At 38.3% G+C, this 14211-nt stretch overlaps 1 protein-coding gene across 2 annotated transcripts in view; it reads right to left on the bottom strand.

The window, feature by feature from the left end:
* Positions 1 to 14211, bottom strand: part of NCK1 (NCK adaptor protein 1) — a 72568-nt gene that overhangs the window by 42998 nt on the left and 15359 nt on the right. The gene's annotated exons all lie outside the window — the stretch shown is intronic.

Below are 14211 nucleotides of genomic sequence, written 5' to 3' on the forward strand. Positions count from 1 at the left end.
CATATACCCACTACCTATCATCTCCTTTCAAAAATTCTCACATACTAAGTCTGTATTCCCACTGTTCTAATTCACCCTGGAGCCAGGTACTAGATAACTAGAGACAACCTCTATCACCCAGAGCTATAAATTATTCAAATTATCCAAACCTCAACTTGCTCAGGCTTGCCTACCCTGCTTTATCCATTCTTACCCACTTAACCACAATAAAGGCTCTGGACATGCTTTCCCCTTGGCTCCTTCTGCCTCCTGACCAACCCTTGTGCTTCCTCATGTGGCACCATGATGTGGCATGGAATGCTGTGCCTCCAGTTTCTAGGGAACTAAGTAAAATCTCCTTCCTTCTAACAGTCATTTCCATTCTATGGGTCTTATACTACCTGATTAAAATATCCTGGGTATATTTCCAGATAAAAAAGGAAATAAAGAACAAAAATCAATAAAATGGGAAAATCCGGGAAAAAAAATCTCAGAGAAGAATTTCTCAAATCTAAGAATCAAAAATTATTACCTAAAAGGAAAAAAGTAAACATGGAAAAGATGAATGCATTAACAAATGAGTACATTAAATCCTCTTTCCTTCAAATAAATTGTGAGATTTAATCTATACTGATTTTAAGTGCAGAGCTTAATGAGGGGCGCCTGGGTGGCACAGTCAGTTAGACATTTGACTTCAGCTCCTCAGGTCATGCACTCAGTTTGAGAGTTGGAGCCCCACTTCAGGCTCTGTGCTGACAATGCAGAGCCTGGAGAATGCTTGGAGTTCTGTGTCTCCCTTGCTTTCTGCCCCTCCCGACTCATACTTTGTCTCCCTGAAAAACAAATAAGTATTTTAAAAAATAATTTTTAAAAAAAGTATAGAGTTTAATGTGTCTTTTTTTTTTTAATTTTATTTTTTATTTATTTCTAGGAGAGAGAGACAGACAGCGTGAGCAGGGGAGGGTCAGAGAGAGAGGGAGATACAGACTCTGAAATTGGCTCCAGGCTCTGAGCTGGCAGTCAGCACAGAGCCCTACGTGGGGCTCGAACCCACGAACCTTGAGATCATGACCTAAGCAAAAGTCGGACGCTTAACCGACTAAGCCACCCAGGTGCCCCGAATAATGTGTCTTTTTTTAGAGCAGAAAGGGAGGGGGAATCAAACCATTTTATTGAGGGGCTTCGGAGAGAGGTTAAAGGGGAAGAGGACAAGGAGATCCTTATGTCCGTGGCCTGGAATCTTCCCAGCTTCGCTGTCGCTGAAAGATCTAATGAATCTTAATAAATGTATAAAATTGTGTGACTTATACCACAATGAAGCTCTAAAACATTTTTATCACCTCAAAATGCCCCTTAAAGTCAATCCTCTCCCTCTAGCAACTGCTGATAGACTGTCACTACTGTTTGCCTTTTCTTGAATTCCTTATAAATGATATCATAAAATTGACCATATTAAAATTTTTTTTTTACAAATAGTTTATTGTCAAATTAGTTTCCACATAACACCCAGTGCTCATCCCCACGAGTGCCCTCCTCCATGCCCATCCCCCCTCCCCCCTACATCCATCAGTTCTCAGTTTTTGTCAGCATTCAAGAGTCTCTCATGGTTTGCCTCTCTCCCTTTCCCCCACCATTTCCCCCCTTCTTCTCCCCCATGGTCCTCTGTTAAGTTCCTCCTAATCCTCCTATACGTGCAAACATATGATATTTGTCCTTCTCTGCCTGACTTACTTCACTCAGCATAACACCCTCAAGGTCCATCCATGTTGCTACACATGGCCAGATTTTACTCTTTCTCATTGCCATGTAGTATTCCATGGTATAGATAAACCACATCTTCTGGATCCATTCGTCCGTTGATGGACACTTAGGCTCTTTCCATGTTTTGGCTATTGTTGAGAGTGCTGCTATGAACATTGGGGTACATGTGCTCCTGTGCATCAGCATTTCTGTATCCCTAGGGTAAATTCCTAGCAATGCTATTGCTGGGTCATAGGAGAGTTCCACTGTTAATTTTTTGAGGAACCTCCACATTGTTTTCCAGAGGGGCTGTACCAGTTTACATTCCCACCAACAGTGTAGGAGGGTGCCCGTTTCTCCACATCCTCGCCAGCATCTAGAGTCCTCTGATTTGCTCATTTTAGCCACTCTGACTGGCGTGAGGTGGTATCTCAGTGTCATTTTGATTTGTATTTCCCTGATGAGGAGGGATGCTGAGCATCGTTTCATGTGTCTGTTGGCCATCTGGATGTCCTCTTTGGAGAAGTGTCTGTTCATATCTTCTGCCCATTTCTTTACTGGGTTGTTTGTTTTTCGGGTGTGGAGTTTGGTGAGTTCCTTACAGATTCTGGATATCAACCCTTTATCTGATATGTCGTTTGCAACTATCTTTTCCCATTCCGTTGGTGCCTATTAGTTTTGTGGGTTGTTTCCTTTGCCGTGCAACCATATTAAAATTTAAAACTCATGTTCATCAGATTCCTTGTTATAAAAAACATCAAATTACTTTTGAAAAATATAATTAAAAAGCCTTACTACAATTGAAAAAATTCTAGTAGGATTAGGATCACTGCAAAATACACATAGCAACCTATCAGACATAGAGTTGACCAGGCAGCATGATGGGGCTGGGATTCTAGCATTTTGGAAGGCATCAGAATTTACACTTATTTAAATGGTATTGCCTTCCCTCTCCAAAGTATCCCTCAACAGTACCTCTGCCCAGCACCATCATCCAATGGCTTCAAAACCCTTGCTTTATCAAAATCCATCTCAACATCACACCAAACCAAAATATCTATTTAATGGTGAAGCATTAGACCATGGCAACCACCAGTGGTCCTACCGCATATAACATCACCAAGAAACTGTCAGACTAATAAAATGATGGAACGGTACACTAAAAGTGCAGCTCAACAGTCACTTTGTTGGTCTCCCAGGATGCAGTATATGCACTGAACCAATGGCTATGGTATTATATCCGTAATACCTAGAATACATAAGTCCAGAAACCAAGTGGCACAAACTGGACTGACCCTTTTCACCATCAATGCCAGTAACTCACTTGTGGAATTTAGGTTTCCCCTTCCCATAATTTAAACTTTCTGTATTAGAGGTCCTGAGGGTAATGCTTCCACCAGAGGACAGTGAGGTTCCAGAGTCAAAAAGGTATGACCACTACTTGGTCACTTTGGGCTCCTCATGCTGATAAGACTAGTAGGCAAAGAAAGGAAAAACTATACTAGCAATAATAACTGACTCTGATTATCATTAGGAGATGTACATAACTGGGTGTTTCCATACTTGGTATTACAGTAAACAGGAAGTTGCAGTAACCATGGCTCAAAAAGGGTAAAGCAACTAAAGGCTCAAATCCCTCAAGAATGAAAGTCTGGAAGTCACAAGCAACTTAAAGTAGCTGAACTGCTAGCCTAGCGTAAGAGAAATCTAGAATGGGTGGTAAAGAAGGAAGTTATGAATATTTATTCCTGCTTCAATACCAGATGCAGCAGCAGGCAGCAGTAGCTTATATCACTAACCCTTCTTATGTTTCTGTTGAAGAGCCTGCAGTAAATTAGATCCAAGCAGATCTGAGCAGAGCAAGTAGTAGATTTGTGGTAATTTGCTAAACAGCAGTAGGAAAATAACACACTACCATCAAAGGAGAGGCCAAAAGCCAAGAGGTGGATTCAATCAGAAATCTCTATTTCATCTTCATGCTGTTGGCCTCTCCTTTGATGCTAGCTATAACAGTTTCCTACTGCTGTGTAACAAACTGCCACATATTTAAATGGCTTAGAACACAAATTTGTTACCTTAAAGTTCTAGAGATAAGAATTTCAAAACCAGTTTTACAGAACTATAATCAAAGCCTGCATTCCTTGGGGAATGGGGAAAATCCACTCCTTGTCTATTCCAACCTCTAGAAGCTGCCTCGTATTCCTTGGCTCTGGATCACATCATGACAAACCTCTGCTTCCATTATCCTATCTTTTTCTTGGACTGACATTCCTGTCTCCCTCTTGTAAAATAAAGCTTTTGTGATTACAATGGACCCACCCGGATAATCCAGGATAATCTCACTATCTACAAAGTCCCTTTTGTGATGCAAGGTAACAGATTTACAGGTTTAGAGAACTGGGATATAGACATCTTTGGGAGATCATTATTCTGACCACCACACTTGTCAACAAGCTCAGGCTAATGGTTCCAGGTAAGTTTTGACTTATTCCCCACAAAGAATACACTGGGATTTGTTTGCTTTCTGCTCTGGGGCTCTTTTGAGGACATGAAATGAGACACCACAAGGAACCAACCCACTTGGCTGGCTCCTGAGTGGAAAGATAAAGTGATGAAGGGAAGGCAAAATAATTTACACTACCATAGGGCAATTGTCTACTAATGGAGAACAAAAGCAGGCAACAGTTTACTACTCCTGTCCATCCATGAAGAAACAATTTGAGAAGCATCTATATCCTCAGAAGTTCCTATTACAATTAGGCCCTCGTTGCCATAGCAGAAATTCAATAATACATTCCTGTACTGGCTTTTCTTATTTCATTTACCCTAGACCCTTATTCTTGTTCCCTAGGATTACCTGCCAAATAAATTACCTGCACACAACTCATTGTTTTTACACTACTTTAGAGGAGATGATGGGGAGGAAAACTAAAGAGTAAAGAAGTAGAGAATTTTAGACACACTGATGGGGAACACAATGATTTAACAAAATGAAAGCTATATTCATAGTAAGGGATCTAGTCTTGACACTATCACTCTATAACTGGGTCATATCTCTTCCCCCAATTTTATTTATCAAATGAAAAACAAATGGTTTAACTTCTGTGATTAGAAGGGTAGAAGATTTCACCTCTAATCTTTTATGACACAATGAACAGCATTAAGATTGCTTAAACAGGACAGGAGAAAAACAGAGTTGTGAGATTATCACCAAAGAGGCCAGCCAAAGAAAGTTTTTAAATAAGCCAGTCAGAAGGTAATGTGGTTTGGGGGCGCCTGGGTGGCTCAGTTGGTTAAGTGTCCGACTTCAGCTCAGGTCATGATCTCACAGTTTGTGGGTTTGAGCCCTGCGCTGGGCTCTGTGCCGATAGCCAGCTCAGAGCCTGGAGCCTGTTTCAGATTCTGTGTCTCTCTTTCTCTCTCTGCTCCTTCTCTGCTCGTGCTCTGTCTCTGTCTCTGTCTCTTAAAGATAAATAAGCATTAANAGTTAAAAAAAAAAAAAAAAAGAAGAAGGTAATGTGGTTGGGATCTGAAAAGCAATAGAGAAATCAGAACCCTCATATACTGCTAGTGGGAATGTAAAATGGTAGAGCCATAGTGGAAAACAGTTTAGTAGTTCCTCAAAGGCTAAACATAGTTACCATTTAGCCTAGGAATTCTATTCTGTTATACGGCCGAGATAAATGAAAACATATATTCACAAAAAAACTTACAAAATGAAGTTGAACCCTTACCTTACACTATAAACAAGAAGTCAAAATGCATCAAAGACCCAAATAAGCTGCAAGCATAAATCTCTTAGAAGAAAACAAGGCAATAGCATCACAACACTGGATTTGGCAATAATTTCTTGGATCTCACCCCAAAAGCAGAGGCAACAAAAGAAAAAAAATAAACTGGACATCATCAAAATTAAACTCTTTTGTGTACCAAAAGACACTATCATGGAATGAGAAATAATATTTTAAGTCATACATCTGATAGGGGATTAATATCCAGAATATATAAAGAACTCTTACAACAGCAACAAAAAACAAACACCCAATTAAAAAATGGGCAAAGGACCTGAACAGGTATTCCTCCAAAGAAGATATACAAATGGCCAATAAGCACAAAAAACGATGTTCAACACCACTAATCATTAGGAAAATGCAAGTCAAAACCATAATGAGATAATATATTAAGACAACTATTTTCAAAACACAGAAAATAAAGGTTGGAAGACATGGGCAAATTAGAATCTTTATGCACTGCTGGTAGGAGTGTGTAATGGTGCAGCTGCTGTAGAAAACAGTTGTGCATTTCTCCAAAAAAAAAAAAAAAAAAAAAATCAAAACTAGAGTTCTCATATGATCCAGGAAAAAAAAAATGAGAGCAGGGTAATGAGTAGGTATTTATACACCCATATTCAGAATAGAATTAATCACAAGACCAAAAAAAGCAGAAGCAGCCAAGTGCCTATCAACAAATGAATGGGTATATAAAATGTGATGTATACCATCAGTGGGATATCACTAGTCTTAAAAAAGAAGGAAATTTTGACACCTCCTATAATATGGATAATCTGTGAAGACATTACATTAAATTAAATAAGCCAATTATAAAAGGACAAATACTGCATGATTCTATTTATATAAGGTTCCTAGAGCGGTCAAATACATAGAGACTGAAAATAGAATGGTGATAGCCAAGGAGCTGCTGGAGGAATAAAAGAATGGAATTTAGTGTTTAATGGATAGAGTTTCACTGAGGAAAATGAAAAAGTTCTGTAAGTATATGGTGGTGATGGTTGTACAACAGTGTGAATGTACTTCAAGCTATAGAACTATACACTTTGTTATGTATATTCTACTACAATAAAAAACATAAATGTTGATTTCAATATTACTCATAATAGTCAAAAGGGAAAAACAACACAAATGTTCATCAACTGATGAGTGGATAGATAAAATGTGGTATATCCAAGGGTGCCTGGGTGGCTCAGTGGGTTAAGCATCTGACTCTTGGTTTCAACTCAGGTTTTGTGAGTTCAAGCCCCACACTGGGCTCTGTACTGAAAGTGTGGAGCCTGCTTAGAATTTTGTTTCTCTCTCTCTTTCTCTCCCCCTCTCTTTGGTTCTCCCCCACTAGAGCTATCTCTCTTTCAAAATAAATAAGCTTTTTAAAAAAAGTACTATATCTATACAATGAAATATTTAGCAAAAACAAGAAATGACATTCTGATACACGCTTTTAACTTGGATGAATCTTAAAAACATTATGGTGACAGACACTAGTCACAAAGGACCACATATCACATGATTTCATTTATATGAAACTTCCAGAATGAACAAATCCATAGAGACAGAAAGTAGATTAATGGTTGCCTACAGCTGGGAGTAGGGGAGGCTAAAGAATGATGACAAATAGGAACGTGGTTTCTTTAAGGGGGGATACAAATGTTCTAAATTGTGGTGAGGGTTACAAAACTCTGAAATTACTAAAAGCCACTGAATCATGTACTTTAAATGGGCGAATTGTACAGTATGTGAATTGTGTCTCAAAAGAGCTTTATTTTTTTAAGCCAATAGGCCAACAAGTGACTAAATGGAATTGTAAAATGAAGCAAAGGGATAAATAGAAGATAAGAGAGGACAGAAACACCAGAGTTAAATTCTTGCTCTGTTGTTTATTATCTGTGTGACACTGAGTAAGTTACCTAACCTCTCAGAGCTTCAGTAGCACCTACCTACGGGTGGCTATGAAAATTAAACAAAATCATACATAAAACACTTAGTACAGTGACTGCTACAAGGTTGTCCTTCCCTCCCTTATCCTCCTACCTAATGCTAAAAATTCCACCACCAATTGTATGGATATAAATTCAATGATAGTTATATGTGAATTTTACAATTAGGAAGTCATGTCTCCTCCAGGTAGGAAATAACCTAAAAGTCACCAATTATATTTTACTGGCAGAGCTATTTTATTTTAATTCCAATATAGTTAACATACATTATAATATTAATTTCAGGTGTACAATATAGTGTTTCAACAATTCCATACATCCCCCCACTCACCTCCCTTCTGTTAACCATCAATATGTTCTCTAGAGTTAAGAGTCTGTTTCTTGGCTTGTCTATTTTTTCCCTTGCTGTGGTTCTTGGTGTATTTCTTTTTTAATGTTTATTTTTGAGAGAGAGAGAAACAGAGCACACATAGGAGAGGGGCAGAGAGAGAGGGAAGACACAGAATCTGAAGCAGGCTCCAGGCTCTGAGCTGTCGGCAAAGAGCCTGATGTGGGGCTTGAACTCACGAGCTGTGAGATCATGACCTGAGCCAAAGTCAGCTGCCCAACCGTGACCCACCCAAGCACTCCATAATCGTTCTTCTGTTATTAGTTATTGCTGTTAATCTCTTACTGTACCTAATTTATAAATTAGTTAAAACCTGATGCAAAGGAAAGATAAATTTAAATAGCTCTTTTCACCAATTATTTCAGCTTCTTTTATTCTTCCCTTATGTCTTCTTTCTTTACCTATTTGCCTTTTACCTTATCCTTTATTCCAAAGTTTTACTCTTAGACTGCTATTGATCATGAGAATGGCAACAATAACTTACTTTTTCCATTATAATAGATGTTAAGATATTAATATATTTCATATAGAAAATGACTGATCATACAAGATATGAGACAATACCAAACTCTAATCATCTAACCCACTAAAGTACCCTAAACAAAAAGATGAACTTTAAAAGATGAGAATAAAAAGGAATGCAAGAAAGCTTCCATTTTACCTTGTGTTAATGACTCTCATACTTGTTTAGCTGGAGATGGAATTTCTCCATTCTATCCATAAGTGAAGTTCCACTACCAAAAAAAGTTAGATGCTTTAAGCTGGTATTAGTACAATGTGACATATTAAACTACGTTTCCAATTTAAATGTACTCTACTCTTCACTTAAATATACCTTCATTTCAATGTTAAATAGTAATTTATTCAAACTATTTTAAAGGACAATGACTTTCAAAGGGGCATGTGTGTTATAAATGCTTTCAGAATAAGACTGAGTAAATTGATATGGTTAAGAAAAATAAACAGATGAACTGCCACTGTATTCTTGCTGATTTTGTATACTTTCAGATGACAAAATTCCTACTAAAAACATTTCAAAAGAAATTCTTAAGTGTTATCTCTATATAAGCTTTTAGTACAATTCTAACTTACTGTAACATTGAAGAAGAATATTATCTCTAAAGAAAAGCTGCTACAGAAGCCCAGAAGTCTTTTGTCCCTCTACAAACTCTTTAATGCCTCCTTAATCCCTAACTGTGCTCTGTCATTATATTTTACTTCATTATATTTTTACTTCAAAATGTTTACTGGACACAGTGCATGAATTAAATGTCAAGTGCTTTTAATACAATATATTAATAATCCTCACATCAATCATAAGCAGCAGATATTATCACCATTTTTATAACCTTAGTAAAAAGTAACACTTCAGAACGTTCAAATACATATCACAAGGAAGAGCCATACTAAAAGGACCCAAGCTAACCAACACCCTTTTCTGAAACTCTTTGCTGGTTTCCTTAACTCTATACTAAATTGGTTCTCTTCCTCCCTCTCCACCTACTCCTCCTGGTCTCTATTTGTGGCTCTTCTTTTTTCTTCCCTTGACTCATTTGCTCTTCTCAATGTGTTCCCACCCTCCCTCTCAACAGATGTTTTTTTGGGGTGGCAGGGAGCAAGTGAGCACAAACAGGGGAGGGGAAAGAGGGGTAGGGAGAATAGGAGGGAGAAAGGGGGAGGGAGAGAGAGAGAGAAGGAGAGAGGGGAGGAGAGAGAGAATCTCAAGCAGGCTTCATGTTTAGTGCAGAGTCTGATGCAGAGCTCAATCCCACAACCCTGGGATCATGACCTGAGCTGAAACCAAGAGTCAGGCACTTAACCTATTAAGCCACCCAGGTGCCCCAGATCATCCATTTTTATGGCTTCATCTTATCACTATTGGCCAGCTGACTCCCAAGTCTATAATTCCAACTGTGTTCTCTCATCCAAACTACTATTCCTCAACATTTCTTCTTTCAATATCCCAAATTCAACATGCAACAATCCTAACCCATTATCATCTCCAAGGAGCTAACTTGTCTAACCTCCTTACTCACATCCGGTAATCACAAACCATCATCATCCCATTCACCCAGACTCCCGCCTTAAGTCACACAACAATTTCTACTGGGTTTTCCTTGGAAATGTGCCTCATTCATCCTTTTCTGTTCCACTGACACAGACACCACTAAAACTCAAGCCCTCAACAATTCATCTAAATTATCATAAGAGCTCTTGGTTATTATTCATTGAGTTTTTCCACTTTGGTTTGTGTATAATAAATAGTCTTTCATTCATACAACACACTTATGAAATGATTAGCATATACTAAGTACTGGCTGGTCAGCAGAAATTGAACAGTGAGAAAAAGAGACATTTCTTTCTAGCAGAGGACACAGGAAAAGCAAACAAAATGTTCACATAAAAAATTACAGACTGTGATAAATGCTGTGATGCATACACACACACTGCTTTCATAGAGGACAGAACTAGGAGGGCTACTTTAGAAATTTAGTTAGAGATGGATTTTAAGCTGACATTTTAAGATGAAAAGGACACAGTCATGTAAATATTTAGAATGCTCCAAGCAAAGGAAACCACAAAATACACAGGTTCTAGGAGGGAAAAAGCCTGGCAAATTTTGAGAAATGACCTAGTCTAATGTGGCTTGAGAATAAGGAAAAAGTGATACAAAGTAAGGATGAAAGAGACATAGGCCAGTTTTATTCTACGCATTAAAAGAAAGTCCTTAAGGGCACCTAGATGACTCGGTTAAGCATCCCACTCTTGGTTTCGACTCTCTGTTTAACTCGGGTCATGATCTCATGATCTCACACAGTTCGTGAGTTCAAGCCCTTTATCGGGCTTTGCACTGACAGTGCATTGCCTGCTTGGGATACTCTCCCTCTCTCTCTGCTCATCCCCCACTTGCTCCCTCTGTCTCTCTCAAAAATAAACTTTAAAAAACTTTTAGTAAGTCCTTAAAGAATTTTAAGCAGAGAAGTTCTAATCCAGTATATACTGTGACAGAGACTGCTAGTGCTCATTAAGATCTGTGTTCTCCTCTCCTTCATTAGCATACCCCTATACTACATTTCCCAGCCATCCCTGTAGTTAGGTGGGATCATGTACTCAGTTCTGACTAATAGAATGTGGGTGAAAGTGATATATGCCACTTCCAGCCTGGGCCCTAAAAGCTTCTTCCATACCCTCTTCTCTTTTCCAAACAATCTCAAAAGCCACATCATAATAACAGTGATGACTTAAAAAGATACAGGAGACTCTTTTCCTGAAAGACTGCATGGAACAGAGCCAAGTCCTACTCCATCACACATATACACTAGACTATAATGTGAAAAAGTAATATGAACCTCCACTGTGTTAAGCCACAAAGATCTGTTGCTTATTAGGGGTATTAGCATACCATGACTAACACAAAAATCTTAAGAACATTTCTCTGCCTGCTGTATCAAGAATGAGTTAAAAGGAAAGAAAAAAAACACAACAGATAAGTTTCTATCAAGACTCAACAATCACCCAATGAAAAAACAAAGAACTTAGACATTTCTCCGAAGATACATATACAGCCAACAAACACAGTACATAATGCTCAACATTGCTAATCATTAGGAAAATACAAATAGAAACTACAATGAGATGATACTCTATATCCATTAAGATGGCTACTATCAGAAAGAAAGAAAGAAATAACAAGGGCTGGGAAAGATTTGGAGAAGAAACTGGAGAAGAATCTTTATGCAATGCTGGTGGGAATGTAAAATGGTAGAGATCTCTCCTAGACATATAAATGTGTAAAGCATTCACCTATTGATACTATTTAAAAATCACAGGACTATGAGAGAAATAAATCCAGAATAAAGGTTAAAACACCAATATAAAATACTAAGAAAATTAATGATACCGCGTATTCAACTCCAAATTCCTTGCAAATTGCCTAAATATATAGACATCAGATATTCCATTAATTTCATTGTCATACAGCTACCAACACCTTCTCACCTGCTAAAATCTGGATTTACTGCTCTTTTATTAGAAAATCAGCATTCAGGGAATCCTCTTTACTATCACTTTAGGGATTCCCTTTCTCTCTCTAGAATCTGATTTCCTTTTTCCTGTATCTTTCACGTTCTCTTTTATGGAGGTTGTCTCCTTCCTTTTGGTGGATAGAACAAATCACATATTAGCTCCCTGAAAAAGGAAGTAGGGAAAAGAAATTTTTGGAGACCTTGGACGTCTAAAAATGTCTACACTCTAAACTTATGCTTAATTTGACTAGGAAAACAATTCTAACTTCGAAATCATTTCTTCAGATTTTGAGAGCATTCTGGCTTGTGAGTCTGCAGTTGAGAATACTGAATCTCTGTAATGTGACTCATTTCCCCCTCTTCTGATGTTTACAGGATCTTCTTTGTTCTATGTATTTCAAACTTTCATGAGGACATACTGCAATGTCTATATGTACAAGTTAGTTATTGCCCCTGGCTTCAAACCTACTTCTCTACTCTGTATTGTTGGGAGCTAGAACCCCATAAATCACATTTCTCCTTTGCTAGCTGACTCCCTATTAGATTCTCTGTGTATTCTCCATATAAGAAAGAGACACCAGAAGACTAAAGAAGGGAACAAGGAGATACTCCTTCAGGTCAGCATCAACCAACAACCATCAACCATCAACCTACAAACTTCACTCTGATAACAGCAACGATTCCAGCAGTAGCAAGTGGCTCCAGGTAGCAATTTTTTGCTTTTGTGCTTTTCCTACCATTCACAGACCAGCCTAAAATGCCTTTACTTTCTGAGCAGCTAACTCCTCAGAAGTTTGTTTCAGCTCCTCTGGGCCACTCTTCATGTTTCTAAATTCTAATAATCCCAAGATCTTCTTCCAACCCTAGAAGCTAGTAATTTACTTCCTATAGTTACTAACTGTATGATACCTGAGTGTTTCTTTAGTGTCTTTTCAGTTCTCCAATTATCTAGTATCTTGGTTTCTGAGAGCTGCTATAACAAAGAAACAAACTGGGTTGGCTTACCACAAATATCCATCTCACAGTGGTGGAGGCCAAAAGTCCAAAATCAAGGTACTGGCAATGTTCTGGGGAACTAGGGAAGGATCTGTTCCAGGCTTCTCTCCTAGCTTCAGGTAGCCTCAAGCATTCCTTGGATTGATAATGGCCATGTTCTCTTTATGCCTGTCTTCATCCAAATTTATGTCTAAATTTCTCCACTGTTATTAAAGAACACCAGTCATAATGCACTAGGGCACACTCTACTCACCTCACTTTAACTTGGATTTACCTGTGTGAAGACTCTATTTCCAAATAAGGTAACATCCTGAGATGCTGTTGGACTAGGACTTCAACATATCTTTTTGGGACACAATTTAACCCCTAATATGGCTAAACAACTCTTTATATATAATTGTTATTATAAGTAGTGTGGTCTCCATTTTCCTGACTAGTCCCAGATTGAAAGTATGCATTTATTTTCATTCATTTTCCTGAGTACCCAAGGGCCTCTCAATCTGTAAAATGAGGTTCCTCAACTCTGGGGATTTTTCTTCATTGTTCCACTGACACTTCTTCTCCACTCTTTTCTCACTGGCTCTTCTGTTATGTGGAAGTTCATCTCCTGGACTGATCTTTTATCTTTTTATAACTTATTTCCCATATTTTCCTCTACTTTATGAAAGGTTTCCTCTACTTCAACTTCCTTTCTTCTACTGTTTTTAATTACAATTATGCTGTAATGTTAAAGAATTATTTTTTGTTCTGTTTCAAAAAAAGGTTTTTTTGTATTTGGTCTCATATTAAAAGCTTTCTTCATGTACCTGGTGATCCGTGATTGTCTGTTATTTATTTTTCATTTGAGACAGAGAGAGAGAGACAACACGAGCAGGGGAGGGTCAGAGAGAGAGGGAGAAACAGAATCTGAACAGGCTCCAGGTTCTGAGATGGCTGTCAGCAAAGAGCCTGACGCGGGGCTCGAACCCACGAACCACGAGATCATGACCTGAGCCAAAGTCAGACCATAACCCACTGAGCCACCCCGGCACCCCTGTCTGTTAATATTTAAAAGTAGGGCCCTAGAGGCGGCCTGGCTGGCTCAGTCAATAGAGCATGTGACTTTTGATCTCGTGGTGGTGAGTTCAAGCCCCATGTTTGATGTAAAGATTACTTATAAATACATACATACATACATACATAAATAGTCTTAGGCTGGAATGGTTGCAAACAGAGATAATCATTCAGGTCATCATGATCTAAAGCCAAAAATCAAAACAAAACCAAGTAAAAACTTGCTTGGGTTGAGTTAATTAAATTATTAAAAGTACATATGGGCTCTTTTTGCCATTTTGGAACCTGCAGAGGCATGCTGG

Source organism: Hyaena hyaena, unplaced genomic scaffold (genome assembly GCF_003009895.1).
Source record: "Hyaena hyaena isolate Hyena2069 unplaced genomic scaffold, ASM300989v1 scaffold_1176, whole genome shotgun sequence".
Classification (NCBI taxonomy): Eukaryota; Metazoa; Chordata; class Mammalia; order Carnivora; family Hyaenidae; genus Hyaena; species Hyaena hyaena.